The sequence below is a fragment of the Podarcis pityusensis genome (genome assembly GCF_964106645.2).
Source record: "Podarcis pityusensis genome assembly, chromosome: 8".
NCBI lineage: Eukaryota > Metazoa > Chordata > Lepidosauria > Squamata > Lacertidae > Podarcis > Podarcis pityusensis.
In genome coordinates this window covers 75,551,863-75,567,096 of record NC_138033.1, presented here as the reverse complement: position 1 = coordinate 75,567,096, position 15,234 = coordinate 75,551,863, and the positions used below count along the sequence as shown (strand labels likewise).

The window sequence follows — 15,234 nt, the reverse complement described above, 5'->3', positions numbered from 1 at the left end:
GATATTTCAGAGATGAAAATTTTGCACAGGGCCTAAAAAAACCATGATTATTTTAGCCAGGCATATGAGAGCTGAGACCATCTCAAATCTTGGAGCACAACTCTGTTGTCCCTTATCAAGTGCTAGCCTATACACAAATCTAAAGAGTGGACCCCTGCCCTAAATAGCTTGAATGGTGTAGTGATTGGTTCCACACCACCTTCATGGCAGCCAAAGCATGGTCATTTGAATACAGAGAATTGTAATTTGCCTGCCTTGCCCATGTGACCCATGCTGGGATTGCTATACTCGAGGTCTCCTTTTCAAATTAAAACGAAAAAGGGAATTAATTTTAATGAGGTCTGTTTGCATGGCTGTTTTGCCCCGGCCAGAAGCTGCCTGTGGCATGCACACAGCATGATCCCCCTTTGTGTCACTGCTCTACAATCAAACTCTTTCCAAGAGGGGATTCTTTACAAGCATTTCTGTGTCACTTTGAGAGTCCCCCAAGACCTTTGCCAATCCATTAAGAGCCCATGGAGCTGCACTGGGAAATAGAAAGAGAAAAGAAAAGTGGGCTGAGGGAGGGAGGAAATGGTTGCAAGAGAAAAGATGCATTTGAGCAGCAATTTGGTTTCAAGCAGCCGCACTTGGAAGATTTGCAGCTTTGTTGAGTATCAGTGTCTGTGTGGAAGCTAAAACTTCCAAAATTGTTTCATTTGGCAGGAGGCAGAGCTGACCTAGGACCTTTTTCAATTGCCTAGATCAGTGGTCCTCAAAGGATGTGGTGCTCCACATTGGTGGGGCAGGAGAGGGCGGCAAGTGTGGCAGGAAGATTCAAAGACAATCAAAGAAACATTTAAGCATTTCATTGTAGTATAGTATCAAGATAATTTTATTTAACTTGCAGAATAGGAATAGATATCTTTTCAAAATCAGGCCCTGCCAGGAGTTGTTTCTTTCTGTTTTCCAACCTATCTCGTATAAATAAAAAAATTGTTGTGGTGCGAGGGAAATTTTTATTCTGAAAATGTGGCCTAGAGAAAAAAGTTTGAGAACCACTGTCCTAGATGCTAGAATCAACATTTTAGTAGCCATCATCAAAAGTTTAAGTGCCAACTGGAGGAAAACACAGGAAACTGTGTCAGGATTCAAAGGACTATTCTGGGGGAATAGGGGTGGAAATGGTCCTGGCACCTACAATTCATTCACTCAGGAACTATGTCAGCGCCTGTGCAGACTAATGTTCGCTCTGGTCCAAATGGGCCAGCCGTTTCAGCACAACAACTGTGGCACAGAACCAGCTTTGATTGCAAGTGCCAAACCATCATGCCTGTATGTGACTCATATTTGAACCATCTTTGTTCTGCTATCTGTTTTGGCACAGCCATCACTGGGCATGCTCCTGCCGAGAAGCACCCTTTTCTGCCTGTGCCTTAAGAGCAGTCTAAAGTCTTGTTGAGATGCCCACTAGCAAAGGTTAGGCTGGCACACGGGTCAAGGCTTTTTTCAGTAATGGCCTCACAATTGTGAGAAATGGTCCCACATGATATTCAGGCCCCATCCCTGAATATTTTAAAACAGGTTTATAAACCTCGGCCTCCAGAAACTATTAGCGACTAGGGATCTGATTGTGCAGCCTGCTTTTGGTGGTTGTTTTATTCTGGATTACTAGTTTTAATAATATGATGTTTTTAAATGTTATTGGCTGCATTTTATATGAACTGCCTTGGAAAGAATGTTATTCTCGAACAGCTGTGTAGATGTATATTAAATAAATAAGAATTGCATGCTGGTCAAACCGAAGGCATAGTTTCTGCGACTTTAACTGCTGAGTAGCAAGTAGAAATTCAACATGAGCCACTTTTCCTGATTTGGAAACACAGTGATGAGTGAAGCTACACCTGCTGAACTTCTGCTCCTTGCTCAGCTACCCCTGAAAAGCTCTTCTTGTCAGCACTTGAGGGGAGCTTTCTGTGGATGGATGGAGGGCACAATTGGAAAGCTTGCCACCATCCTCCAAATCTCTCTTGGGGGGACACTCAAAGAAGGGCCTTGGATAATAACCCTTGACGCCCCAGGGAAGTTCATGTTATGACAGGTGTCAGTTATTGGGGCCTCAAACCAGCTACACAAAAACTAATAAAGTATGTACAGTGGTACCTCGGGTTAAGAACTTAATTCGTTCTGGAGGTCCGTTCTTAACCTGAAACTGTTCTTAACCTGAGGTACTTTAGCTAATGGGGCCTCCTGCTGCCACCGCGCCACCGCTGCACAATTTCTGTTCTTATCCTGAAGCAAAGTTCTTAACCCGAGGTACTATTTCTGGGTTAGCAGAGTCTGTAACCTGAAGCGTCTGCAACCCGAGGTACCATTGTAATGCTTTAAAAAGAAGCCTCTGTACAAATAATATTTAAAAAAATAGTGTAAAGCCGCCTCCCAAAAAATCAGCAAAAGCCCAGACCATCCTGATGTTGCTCTTCTTGGCAATGAACTGCTAGTCATGGGCAAACTGGATTCAGAAAGGACCGTTTCCCATCCAGAAACAGCTGGCAGTCTTGTGCCCATGGCCAGGCTGGGCTTATCACTGAAGTTTTCTTTGACAGCTTGAGTCCCTATTCTGTTCCTGCCCCCCATCACATCTAAACCCCCCCCCACTCTGCTGCTCCATCCAGATCATCACCTTATCCAAATTTATATGGTGAACAGCCTGCCCCCCTCTTCGTGCTAGCCCTGAGAGCAAAGAAAAACCTCTGCAGTGCAATTTCCAACCAATAATTTCCTTCCTATTTCTCTCTCTCTCTCTCTCTCTCTCTCTCTCTCTCTCTGTGTGTGTGTGTGTGTTTATGTGTTTCAAATAAATAAAAAAAAGCATTTTGGTTTTGTGCACTAAGCACTTTTGAGGGCGGCACGGGGCCCCGTAATACGGAGGTTTATAACCTCCTCGGCTAATGCTCTCTGACACTCTGTTTTGATATCATTACTACATTATACCCACCATTTTTTGAGTGAAAAAATACAGTACTTAGAGAGTCGAAATTCATAAATAAATTCATGTCAAACCGCACTTAATATTGATTTTGTTAGTGTTCAGATTCAATAATAAGGTACTGCGTGCATGAATATTTAAATATAATCATCATTTCTGCATCTCCTAATGGCCTCTGCTCTTCTACACTCAATTTAAACACAATTTAAAAACTATAATGTATTGAAAAATACTAGGATTTAGCAATAAATCACCATTGGGTAACTCCAAGCCTTTTATAGGAGGGCTCAATATCGGCTCCTCCAGGGACAGCACAATTAGATTCATGTTTTTAAACTTCTCAATTATCCATATACCATAATTTTATGTGAAAGTTTGTTTCCCTTCCTTCCCCCCTCCCCAACCCCTCACTATCTCTCACTCTCATCCTCCTCCCCTACTTTGCCCCATCCAGATTCTCTCCCTGTAGATCATGGATAAATCACTAAGTGTTCTCTTAGCCAGGTTAGTATAGTAAAAAGGAGTCAAAGGTCACAGTCCTTAAACTGAATTAGAGCCAGAGGCTGCTGGGGGAAGAGGCAAAAGCTGACTCACTCACATTTTGGGGAGCGGGGGGAGAAATAAAAAGGGAAAGAACGACTCAATGCAAAGCAAGTGGAGAGTGTTGTCCGCTTTAATATTTACTTTAAAAGCGACGTTAGTCTTTATCAAATAGACACTGAAGAAAGCTTGGAGAAGAATGTTTCTTGACCAGACTCTGGCATGCTTGTCCATAGGCAGCGGCAGACTTTGGGCTCTCAAATTTCAGCGGTGTCCTGTGCGATGGTAAAATTTGGCACATGGCCTTCCTCTTGCGCTCTGTTCTATATCGTTGTTTTTTAGTCCACTCCAAATATGTCATGGGCAGCACTGTTTCTGGTCTGCTGCAGTTCAGCTTTTGCAAAAATGAAAAGAACCACCTCAACATTGTTTCGCTGCCTGCGAATGTAATTATGTAACTGTTACGCGATAGCTACCAGCAAGTGGCAGAGCACCTGCTTTGCAAGAGATCTCAAGTACCTGGCATCTGAAACTCTGGTGTGTTGCAGTAGGTCCAGCTCTCAACAGTGCTTCTGCCAGTTAGAGTAGATACTGGGACAGATGGGCAATAGTTGGATCCTCTGTATGCAACCTTGAACTTCTTGGGGGGGGTGATACAGATGTGGTGAAGGGACACGGGTGGCACTGTGGTCTAAACCACTGAGCCTCTTGGGCTTGCCAATTGAAAGGTCGATGGTTTGAATCCTCTTGATGGTGGTGAGCTCCCATTGCTTTGTCCCAGCTTCTGCCAACTTAGCAGTTCGAAAGCAAACCAGTGCAAGTAGATAAATAGGTATGCTGCAGTGGGAAAATAAATGGCGTTTCATGTGCTCTGGCTTCCGTCACGGTGTTCCGTTGCGCCAGAAGTGGTTTAGTCATGCTGGCCACATGACATGGAAAGCTGTCTGTGGACAAACGTGCCACACTCCATAGTGCGGCTTTCGGCTGGACTCAGCCATCTAGGGGTCCTTTACCTTTACCTACAAATGTGGCCTTTCCTCAGCCATCCATCAGTATCTTAAATCCCACTTATATCTGATGCTCATATTTCCACTCCTCGTTATAATTTCCTAATATTTTTTCTTACAAGCCAGTCTCTTTCATTGTTATTTTTATGGTTTTCATACAGGTTTAACAGAGCTGATATCTCGTGTCAGAAACATCACCACCATTATCCCCTGACTGAGCCATGTCACGTCTTACATACAAGTATCGGCATTGCATAGGTAAAATCTCTATTATTTTCAAATCTCAGTATGAGCTTCATTTATATATTTGTTTCCGCATGTCTTAAAGCTAATAGAAGAGACCAAAAAGGGTTGGGGGTGGCTAACAAGAAAGATAACTCTATAAATGAAAATGAGACTGATCTGCATTTATGTATCTGGCCTTCTGCAGCATGTAAGCTAGTTGGGTCTCTGAGGGACAACTCCTCACTTGGGTTTGAACGCACAGGGCAAAATGCACACACTTACGCATCAGTATAAAGAACTGTGTTTTCCGGCAGGAAACATGGGCATGGCAATTAGGAAAAGCTTGCCATCATCTTCCCTGTCCTTCATTAAGAAAAATGGCAATTTCAATGCACATGTGTCATTCAGAGTTTGGCTCAAGACATGTGTAATTTTAGAGTCTGATATTTACTTGCTTGCTTACTTACTTTGCCTACTTACTTCATTTATACCCTCCCCTCTGAGTGCCAATAAAGCTCTCAGAGCAACTTACCAAGAAAATCAGTTCTTAAGAGATTCCTCGGGATGGGAGGGAGGAGGGACAAGTGAGCTCAAGCACAGGTTTTTTTAAAGTTACCATTCTTAAAGTCAATGTCAAATCAAAGGATCTGGCTCTTTTGTCCTGGGTAAAAAGTAATCCGCATCCAGAAGCGCTCTTCCCTAGATCAAATTCAGGGGCAGAGCAAGTGACAATCCCGAAGCCAGGAAGACAAGGCAGTTCCTACCACCACGGTGGGTTCAGTTGCGCCCATCCTGTGGAACATCCTCCCGTCAGATGTCAAGGAGATAAAGACTTTTAGAAGACATCTGAAGGCAGCCATGTATAGGGAAGTTTTTAATGTGTGATGTCTTACCGTGGTTTTATAATTTGCTGGAAGCCACCCAGTCAACCCAGTCAAATGGGTGGCATATGAATAAGTTGTTGTTTTGTTGTTGTTGTTGTTGTTTCACCCTGTCCAGTGCACACACAGATACACATGCAAACTTTGGTATGTGCACGAATACACATACATACACAAAGTGGTCCTTGGTAGAGGAAAATTGCAATGGTATTTCAGCTCATAGCAAAAGAAGATAGTGCCTCTGAGCATGCACAGTGTCTTTTCTTTACCATCAAAAATTAGCCAGCATGTATCTGGGACAACTGTTTTATCATTATTTTTATGTCGCCTTTGGGGCAAAAGGGCCTGCAAAGTTAAAATCCAAATTCAAGTAATATAATAAAATGCCTCCAGTGTCGGAGGCAGTGTGGAGAGGGCTCTGGTGCCCAGGTCCTGCTTGTGGGCTTCCCACAGACATCGGATTGGCCACAGTGAGAGCAGGATGCTGGACTATTTAGGCCCCTGGCCTAATCCACCAGGCTTGGCTTATGTTCTTAATACAATTTATAACAACATAATTAAAAAGAGCAATATCAGTAATATTCTTCTCAAAGCCAGAGATATATAAAGCACCAAGATTAAAACCAATCAACTCACCTAATGTGACAAGCTTTGCACAAGGGAAAAGGGGTGGGGAGAATGGTGTGACTTGCAATTGGATACCCTTTAATGATGCATGCAATCTGCTCTGCAAGTTGGCTGCCTCACTCTACCTCATGATAGGGCTGGCCCTGCATGAGAGATCCTATATGGAAACAACCTGCAGACGCTGCCCACATTTTCACAGGTCCCATGCTAGCTGAAAGCTTTATTTAATTTATTTCAATATAGCACATATCTCTGCATCAGCTTTCCCCAGTCCCAAATCCTTGGTGACTTTCCAAAATGTAGTGATATCCTCTCACCTGACAAGCAGCAGTTTTTGAGCCTTCTCTGTGGTGGTGCCTTTCAGCTGTCCCAAGGAGGTGTGTGTGGTCTCTTCCCTTGCCTCCTTACAACAGATGGCAAAGGACATTTGTTATTACTTATTTTATCTGGCAAATCATTTGAGAAATAGATCTCAGGTAAGTCAAGCCTCTCAGGTTCTGTTTTGTAATGATTTGGGGGTTATGTCCTGGAACTCTGGATACTTCAGGTGATAGCACAGAGCAATTTTAATAGTGTGCTTTGTCACAGCAAGGGCAGCATAGAGATTTGTGTTTTAGGAAAGTCCATGGCCTACACAGAGTAGACACAATGACGTTAATCAAAGTGATTAACTTTGGTGCATGAATTTCGGTGGGTCCACTCTGAGTTGGACGTAGTTCAATCCAACCACATGTGTGTACTGCCGGGAGGGTGATGTGCATTAGGAAATATTTAAAACTTTTGCCTGCAACAAATCTTGCGTCAGCCCTCACATGTTATGTTGCTTGTGCACTGGTTAATGCAGATTAGAAAACAGGGAAGAATACTTTGTCATTCATATATTCCTTCTCGTTGATGTAGGTTACACTAGTGCATTCCCAGTACCGACTGATTTTAAGCAAAAACTGATTTAAATTAAAGTTCTGGCCTTTAAACTGCATACACACCATACCTTCAAAGCACATGACTCCCCCCCCCCCAAGAATTATGGGATCTGTAGTTTGTAAGGGTGCTAAGAATTGTTGCTATGAGAGGGGTAAACTACAGTTCCCAGGATTCGGGGGGGGGGGGTTGCATACTTAAAATGTCTTTTAAATAGTGTGTATGCAGCCTGTATGCAGACTCTGACCCTTAGTGATGCTGATGATCGCTCCAGCCCAGTCCTACTTGCTCTCGTCACTGGACAGTGGCTCTCCAAGGATCTGAGCAAGGCTTTTCCCAGCTAATGCTACACAGTATCCTGTGCAGTGAGATGCCAATGACTGAACCAGAAGATTTTCCACATGCCAAACACATGCCCCACCACTGCGCTTAGCGCCTCTCTCCCCAGAGCCAAGGTCAATCGGATAATGCAAAATCCACTCACAGGAGTGACATTTGAACCAGTGAGCTGATAATGAAAAGGCAGTTTGTCAACCTCCGGTGAAGAAAGGGCGTCACCATCAGCCCTCGCCACCCCATTATTGTCCTTCCACCACTGCAGTGGATAGCTGTGGGGTCACACTTCTCTGTGTGACTGGAGTTCCCTTTACCCCCCTCCCTAAGCCGCCCTTGAGGTTCCAAGGGACTTCCTCTTGCCTATGGTGGCGTGGCTATGAAAAATTGATCATCCTTTGTTACAGCTTCACTTCTGTCACTTTCCATCCCAGGGTCTGTTTTTTACGGAAAACAAGCTACATTCATCAAAAATGACAGAACACAGACTTAATGTAATCATGTATGGGAACATGAATTGCAAATGTGGAACACAAGCACTAAAATGTATTTTCCATTACCGCCACAAAATGAAATAATCATGAACATTTTCCCCAAGAATGAGAACACATGTAGAGCTACACTGACACCTCGGGAAGAAGGGGAAAGCTCCAGCACCACACCCCAGATTTAGGTGAAGAGGTGCGCCTAATGGAGGCATTTTGCTTTGAAAATGGCGGTGGAGAAGGCTGGGTCTGTGGGGATCACCCAGGACGCAGGTGCTTCAAATGTGTGGTGGTAGAAGATTTAGAGCTATGTGGCTAAGCACCTACTTGGGCACAGAAAGATTAGTCTCTGACCTTTCTCTTGCGTTGGTGGAAGGCTAAGACTGGGATCCAAGAGTGTCTGAGGAAGGCTGGGCCTCAGGTCCTGAAGACCACTACTAGTCAGTAGAAACAGTCTTGGGATCCATGAACAAGTGACCTGACTTAATCTAAGACAGTTTCCATAATGGCTGGGTTGGGTTCCTCATCTTCAGGAAATGTGGGTGAGGACTCTGAAAGAAAAGCAGGGAGGGCAGTGGCACCCCTAACTCAGAAAGCTCCACTACCGAAGATCCAGGAAGAGCTGAGTCTCTCCTGCTCCATCACATACCTCTCTACTGTCCCATTTTAAGAAAGATTTCCCAGAATCACAGAAGACAATCCTAGCTTCTGTTTGCATCCTGGAAAGTCCGATTTTTTGGTCCGGGACTCTGGTGTGAGTGAGTGCACCAGCACAAACCCGCTGATGAGCACCAGAGCAACCGAACGGAAGGCAGCCCGATTTGGGGGATAAAAATGTTGGAGGGTATGCCATCACAGTAGAAGACTACTGAAAGAGGCTAGGCTCTCCAAGTAGAACAGCCTCTTTTGCAGCACAGGTGGGGCTAACAACTAGGCTATGCCTGGAACTGCTGCTATGCATGGACTCAGTTCCAGCTTGTTCCTTGCTGGAACAGCTTCAGAGCTCTGTTCCCCCTTTGAGCCCTGTCCCATTTTGGTTGGGTCTTGCCTTGCTGCACTGCAGAGCACAATAGCTTCATATGTACCAAGCCAGGGCAGGATTTAGGGACAAGTGACACAGATGACCCCCTGAAATGCTGAAATGCTGAGGAGGCTCAGGAGGCTGCCATGGACTGCCTGCTCAGCAGTTGTCCGTTCAACAACTTCAGAGGTTGGCAAAGTCTAACAAACAGAGAAGTAGCAGGACCACCACAGACAGTGTGAGATTCAGGGAGGTACAGGCTGTTACCCCGCACAGGGTGTTGAGCTGAGGGAGTTTAAAATTTAGAAGATCCATAATTGAGAAGATCCATTTGGGTGTGCCAAATTTTCGCCTCGCTCAGGACACCATATTATCAAAGTTTACCAAATTCCGCCTCTGCTGCAGAGGCCTGTGGCATATTTTAAAATCCAGGTGCACTTCAAGGTGCCAAGGTGAAAACTGTTCTGTTGCTACTTCAGATTTACAGTGCAGAGCAAGTGTAGGTTCCTCAGCAACACTGAGCAGAAGGGGGAAGAAGAGGTTTGCGGTCCAGTCTAGCTTTGGGGTCATTTGTGGACTGCCTCGTGGACTGCATGGGTCAGAACAGGAAAAGTTGGTACTTGGCAGGAAGAGTATGAGTGGAAGTGCAAGACAAGGAAAATTATACATTTGGTTGGGTTAGTGCCGGAGAAAGCAAGCATTCGGTTTCGCCGAACGCTTCATCAGGCAGAATGGGAAGAGGATCATAATTTCACTCCCAGCATTGAGCAAGCTGAACATAAAAACCTGGATACATTTACATTGCTAATCCTGGGCTATTTACAAATCTGAGAATGCTTTCAAGTCAGCTAGCTTACCGCCCTCAGGTAGACCTGAACACGTGACAGTTGCACGTTCCCATATTTCACTCTATGCAGTGTGCATGTGGTGGTCTGCCTGTGGTGAGCTTGTGCCTGTGTGAAAATGCTTTCCATACAAAGCTTTTGTAATGTGTGAACGGCCTCAATGAGAAAGAAGGAGAACACCAAGGAGCATAATGTGTGTGTTGGGGTGGCGGGGGGAGAGGGTGCAATGCTCTAGTTCCTCTCACAGCCAGCAGGGGGCAATGAAAAAAGGATATGGGAATTTACATAGAATACTTGTCCGGTGGCATGACAGGAAACGGAGCACAGAAAGATGGCACCTTCAACTACGGTGGAACCTCTACTTACGGACGTAATCAATTCCGGAGGTCCGTCTGTAAGTCAATCCAGGTCGCTGGTAAAAGCGCCGTTGTTTGCAGGCACATTCGGCGGCAGCACCGTTCTGCGCATGTGCAAACGGCAGAAGCCGCTTCTGCACGTGTGTGAATTGCGGTAAACCCGGTATTTACTTTCGGGTTTGTCGTGGTCGCAACTTGGATCGGGCCCAAGTAGAGGCGGTTGTAAGTAGAGGTTCTACTGTATGTAGAACTTGTGTATTTTTCCCTCTTCCAGCGAGAGTAGAACAGATGATAAAAAATACATAGAACAAATAGCCCCAAGTAGCTGCAAAATCCAAAAGGCACACACACAAGCTGGAAAAAGATTTTTGACACTTTTGTACCATTTCAGCTAGTGGAGGGAGGGAAAATGCTTTCATTCTCCCCTGCCATATGTCTGCCCATCTTGAGCCACACACATGTGGCTTTTTGTGGCTTTTTCATGCATACGTTGTCTTGCGGCCTATTACATTTTCCCAAGGGAAATGAACATTTTTGAGGGGAAGGGCTGTAGCTTAGTGGCAGAGCATGCAGAAGGCCCCAGGTTCAACCCTGGCATCTCTATGTAGGGCTGGGAATGTCCCCTGCCTGAAACCTCAGTGAGCTCCTGCCAGTCAGTGTCAGCTCTGTGGACCAATGGTCTGACCGGAACTGGCTCAGCCATTAGGCAGACTGAAGCGGCTGCCTCAGGCAGCAGAAGCTCTCAAGGCAGCAGCCCCTCCCTGTCCCACTGACTCCACTTCCAGCACAGAACCATCATCAATTTCAGCTGAAATCACGGCCAAAAATGTGCAAGATGTGGAGCATGCAAGGTCTCGTACAATTTGAGTGAGATCTCTTCCAAATTGGGCAAAATCTTACCTGAAATTCGTGCCGATGATGGCGCTGCTTCTGTCCCGGTGGTGGAGGCGACAAGGCAGGCAGAGAAGCAGTGGCAGCAGGGCAGGGCATGGTGGCACTTTCTGTTTTACCTCAAGCAGTGAAAAGGGACGCGGTGCCACTGGGTCTGACTCTGGATCTGATCTTTATTTAAATCAGCCCTTTATTCAGAGCCAAAAGAACTAGGCTCTTGCCTTATTTTTAGGAAAGGGCTGTAGGTCAGTAGTAGGGCATCTGCCTGTAATGTTCTTCAATCCAAAAGAATCTGAGCTGAATCTCATCTATGGCAACCACTACAAAAACCCCTGTTCCTGGGGTGACCAAAAACCAATACATCACTGTCATGGTGCCTTGCATGCAGAAGACCCCAGGGTTCAATCCCTAGCATTTCCAGGTAGATGCTAGGAATGTTTCCCATCTGAAACCCCGGAGAGCTGCTGCCTGCCCGTGTGGTCACTACTGAGTTAGACGAAGTAATGCTGTAATACAGTACAAGGCATCCTCCTGCATCCCTATGAATACATAAAGCCACAAGGCTAGTCTTCCCATGAGCATACGCTGAGTGCTTTTATTTTTTAGAAAGGAAAGCTTTCGTAGAGAGTTACAGTGGAATCTGACACCCTGTAATCTGCCTTTGCTCCTACAACAAACATGGCTCAGATGGAATTTGTGTTTCTTCTGATTTGGTCAACGGACTGTTAGGACAAGAGCCCAGGCTGTCTGACAATCCCAGTTTATTCCTGGGAAACAGTGGTTTCTTTGATGCGCTGCACTTGAAAATCCTCAGTGGCTGATGAATCTCCTGCTTCATTGACTGAGGCTGGACCACAACAAAGCCCCATGTCTTAGCCTGATAAGGGGGAAAAAAAAAAACAGGCTTCCCTCAGGCCTGCCAAACCTGCAGTTAATTTTCTGTATAACCAGCATATTATAGTCCCTAGTTGGGCTTCCTCCATAACCAGTAGATAGACAGAGACAGGCCTGTGTGTGTGAATAGTTCTCTTCCCCCATCATGAGATGCTGTCCAGAAGAGGGCACTTGTCTCCCAGGAGTACAGAGCCTCCTCTTTACCGATCACTCCCTGCTTTGTGCACCTGGGCATTTTTTATTTCCTTGGCTGTTCACTTTGGCTGTGCCAGCACGGAGTGAAATATTAAGGCAGGCACCTGAAATTCAAAGTGTTTCTTTAATTAATGGGTGGATGCCACAAGATGATCCAATGCAGCTCTTAAATTAATCTTAATTACATGGATTTTGAAACTTTGGCATTAGCCAGCTATACAAAATATGTATTTCATAACCCTAGAAACGGGCGAAAAAGGCAGCAGCAGCAAAGGCAGCCGATGATGTTATCAGCCTCTGTGGCTGGGGGTGTAAGTGTCATCGGGGTGTGTCTGAGATCTTATCTGAAGGCCCAAATTAATTTGCTCCTGCAAATATCAAAACAAGCTCTTTTTCACCCGCATTTGGCTCCAGCAGAAAAGGAATACGCAATACTAATTTCTGGGCTGTTTCATCTCTGAGTTTAAGGGCAGTACTGGCGCATATAAAATTGGGAGTCAGAGGTGGAGGGATTTCAGGGTGGGCAGTGAGGAAAGAAGTTCAGCTGAACATTGCTTTTAAAGAAAGGGGTGTTGCTTCAACCCTATGTGCTCATAAAATGATTTGCGCCATTCATCCACCGCAAATGATCTAATGTGCACCACACCCCTACCTCAGAACCCTATGCAGGTTAATAGCCTGTCCCACCCACCTCTGCCCATTGCACAGCAAACAGCCTATTCACTCTTCTTGCACTTGCAGCCCAGCTAGTCCCAAAGACCCTAGACCACCTCTGGAAAAATTATCTCCTTTCCTCATGTTCTGACATCAAGTGTTTAGGTGCCTGGAGAGAAAGCATCTTTCTGAGGATGTGCAGAGTGCATGGATCATGACTGAGTAACTGCAGTCTGCCAGGGATGCATCTGGGTTTGTTGGGTTTCAAAGCCAGAAAGGTATGCTTTCCAAAGGGCCCCAACACCTCTCCCTCTCTCTCTGTGCTTTCCCTTGTGTGCCTTGAAACGAAGTTATGTGTCCATGCGATTGCACATTGCATAGCATGACGTGGTGCTTGTGCGTGCTCATGCAACTTGGCTCTGCTAGGTAGACAGCGGTGTGCTAGACGGTTTCTCTCTTGCTGGAAGAGGTGGTACAAAGACTGTCCTTCTGGGACCTCCCAGAGCATTAGCATTTGCCAACTTCTAAATAGATTGTGGCGCATGTGGAAAGATCCTCTGGGAATGTTCGCAAGAAATGCGCTGATTCACCTAAACAGCCTCTGGACAGCCTTTAAAACAATAAGCCAAGAGGCCCCTCTGGTGTTGCAAGGAGACAGCCTTAAGGAGCGGCTTAGTTGCCTGCTCCTTGGGTCAAATGAACACTGAAAGGTGCTACATTGATCTGACTAGAAGCCATGGGTGCATATTGGTCCCTGTTTCCCCCACCCCACCCCAGAGAAAGAGGCACACAAGGGAGTGGGGTTTTCTGTGGAGGAGTGGTGGTGATGCTGAATTAGCCATTATGCTGAGTGATCTACAAACGGGGGCTCTGGAAAAATAGGGACCCGTTGCTGGGATTTAACTATTTCCCGATGCACAGGATGGGCTCCTACTTTCTCCTTGCTTCTTCAAAACTCCCCACAGTGGGAACATGTTTATCGCAGAATAAAACAAATTTCACAAACTGGAGGAATATCAACAGGTTTGCAGACCGACCTGAATGAGGAGAGATGGACCCATGTGTGTTTGCTTGTATCTGACTAAGAGCAAATGAGAAAGCATAGTGTATGGTGGGGGTCAGCAACCTTTTTCAGCCGTGGGCCAGTCCACTGTCCCTCAGACCATGTGGTGGGCCGGAGTATATTTTGGGGGGGAAATAAAAATTAATGAATTCCTATGCCCCACAAATAACCCAGAGATGCGCTTTAAATAAAAGCACACATTCTACTCATGTAAAAACACGCAGATTCCCGGACTGTCCACGGGCCGGATTGAGAAGGCAATTGGGCCTCATCTGGCCCCCGGGCCTTAGGTTGCCTGCCCCTGGTGTATGGGTCTGGGGAAGGTTGGGGGTTTCAGTTTCAGACATTTCCCAAAATGGGCTCCCCATGTCCTTTGATCTGATGCTGGGTCTTGCAGTAGAAGTAGCTGCTACTGTAATGTTATTTTCCCTCATGTGTGAATGTATAAAAATAATTGTGTTGCAGCCAATTTTCTGATGGTCAGAGCTGTTTTGAGTAGAACATACTCCCTTGGGAGGTGGTAGACTCTCCTTCCTTCGAGGTTTTAAAGCAAAGGTTGGATGGCCATCTGTCATGGATGCTTTAGTAGAGATTCCTGCTTTGCAGGGGGTTAGAATAATGACCCTTGGGTTCCCTTTCAAGTCTAAAATTCTATGATTCTATGAAACCTCCCAGTAACTTACGAAGGCTGCATGGCAGAGACATCATTGCCCACAATACTATGCATCATTTTTTCCTGACCTGCTATGATCTCTGGGCAAACAGGTTGTGCATGTTTCTCTAATGATTAGGCACCTGCAATAAACACCAGTATCACTGCACCTAAGTCACCCTAATACTTAATATCTCGTGTTTATTTCTTTTTCATCCCCAGCCCTTAGTCGAAATAAAATTTTAACTAAGGCAATCTCCCTCCACAAACCAGCAGTTTTACTGTCTCTCTCTCACAGTTGGTACATCTCACACCACTGTGGTGGAATGGCCCAGGTCTCATGACTTGCAGACACTTAGATTTGGCAATCCTCGAACAGGGAAACATTGTTAAACCTGATGTCAGTCTGCCTAATTGATGTGAAAACTTGATTGGATTCAGGGAGGCGTAGCCTTATGAATAAAATACTCATCTTTAAAGAAGGTGATAAAGTCAAGCTGATGTCAGCAGTCAGTGGGGCTAGCCATACAGGCACGAGGTTTTTCAAAGGGCCTTAACTGATCCTGGCACTCCAGCTCCGCTCTTGTTGAAAGTCACCGTCTTGGAGCAGATGACTCTGGTGGACTTTAAATGAGACAGGGGTGTGCGGACGCTTCTCTCAACAGAGCCGCCACCA

The 15,234-nt window shown here is 45.5% G+C and overlaps 1 protein-coding gene across 1 annotated transcript in view; it reads left to right on the top strand.

Annotated features, from left to right (window-relative positions):
* CASZ1 (castor zinc finger 1) overlaps window positions 1-15,234 on the top strand; it is a 435,323-nt gene that overhangs the window by 44,061 nt on the left and 376,028 nt on the right. The window contains exon 3 of the mRNA XM_081015954.1: window positions 4,677-4,773. The gene's annotated coding sequence lies outside the window, so the exon portion shown is untranslated. The remainder of the gene's footprint in view (window positions 1-4,676; window positions 4,774-15,234) is intronic.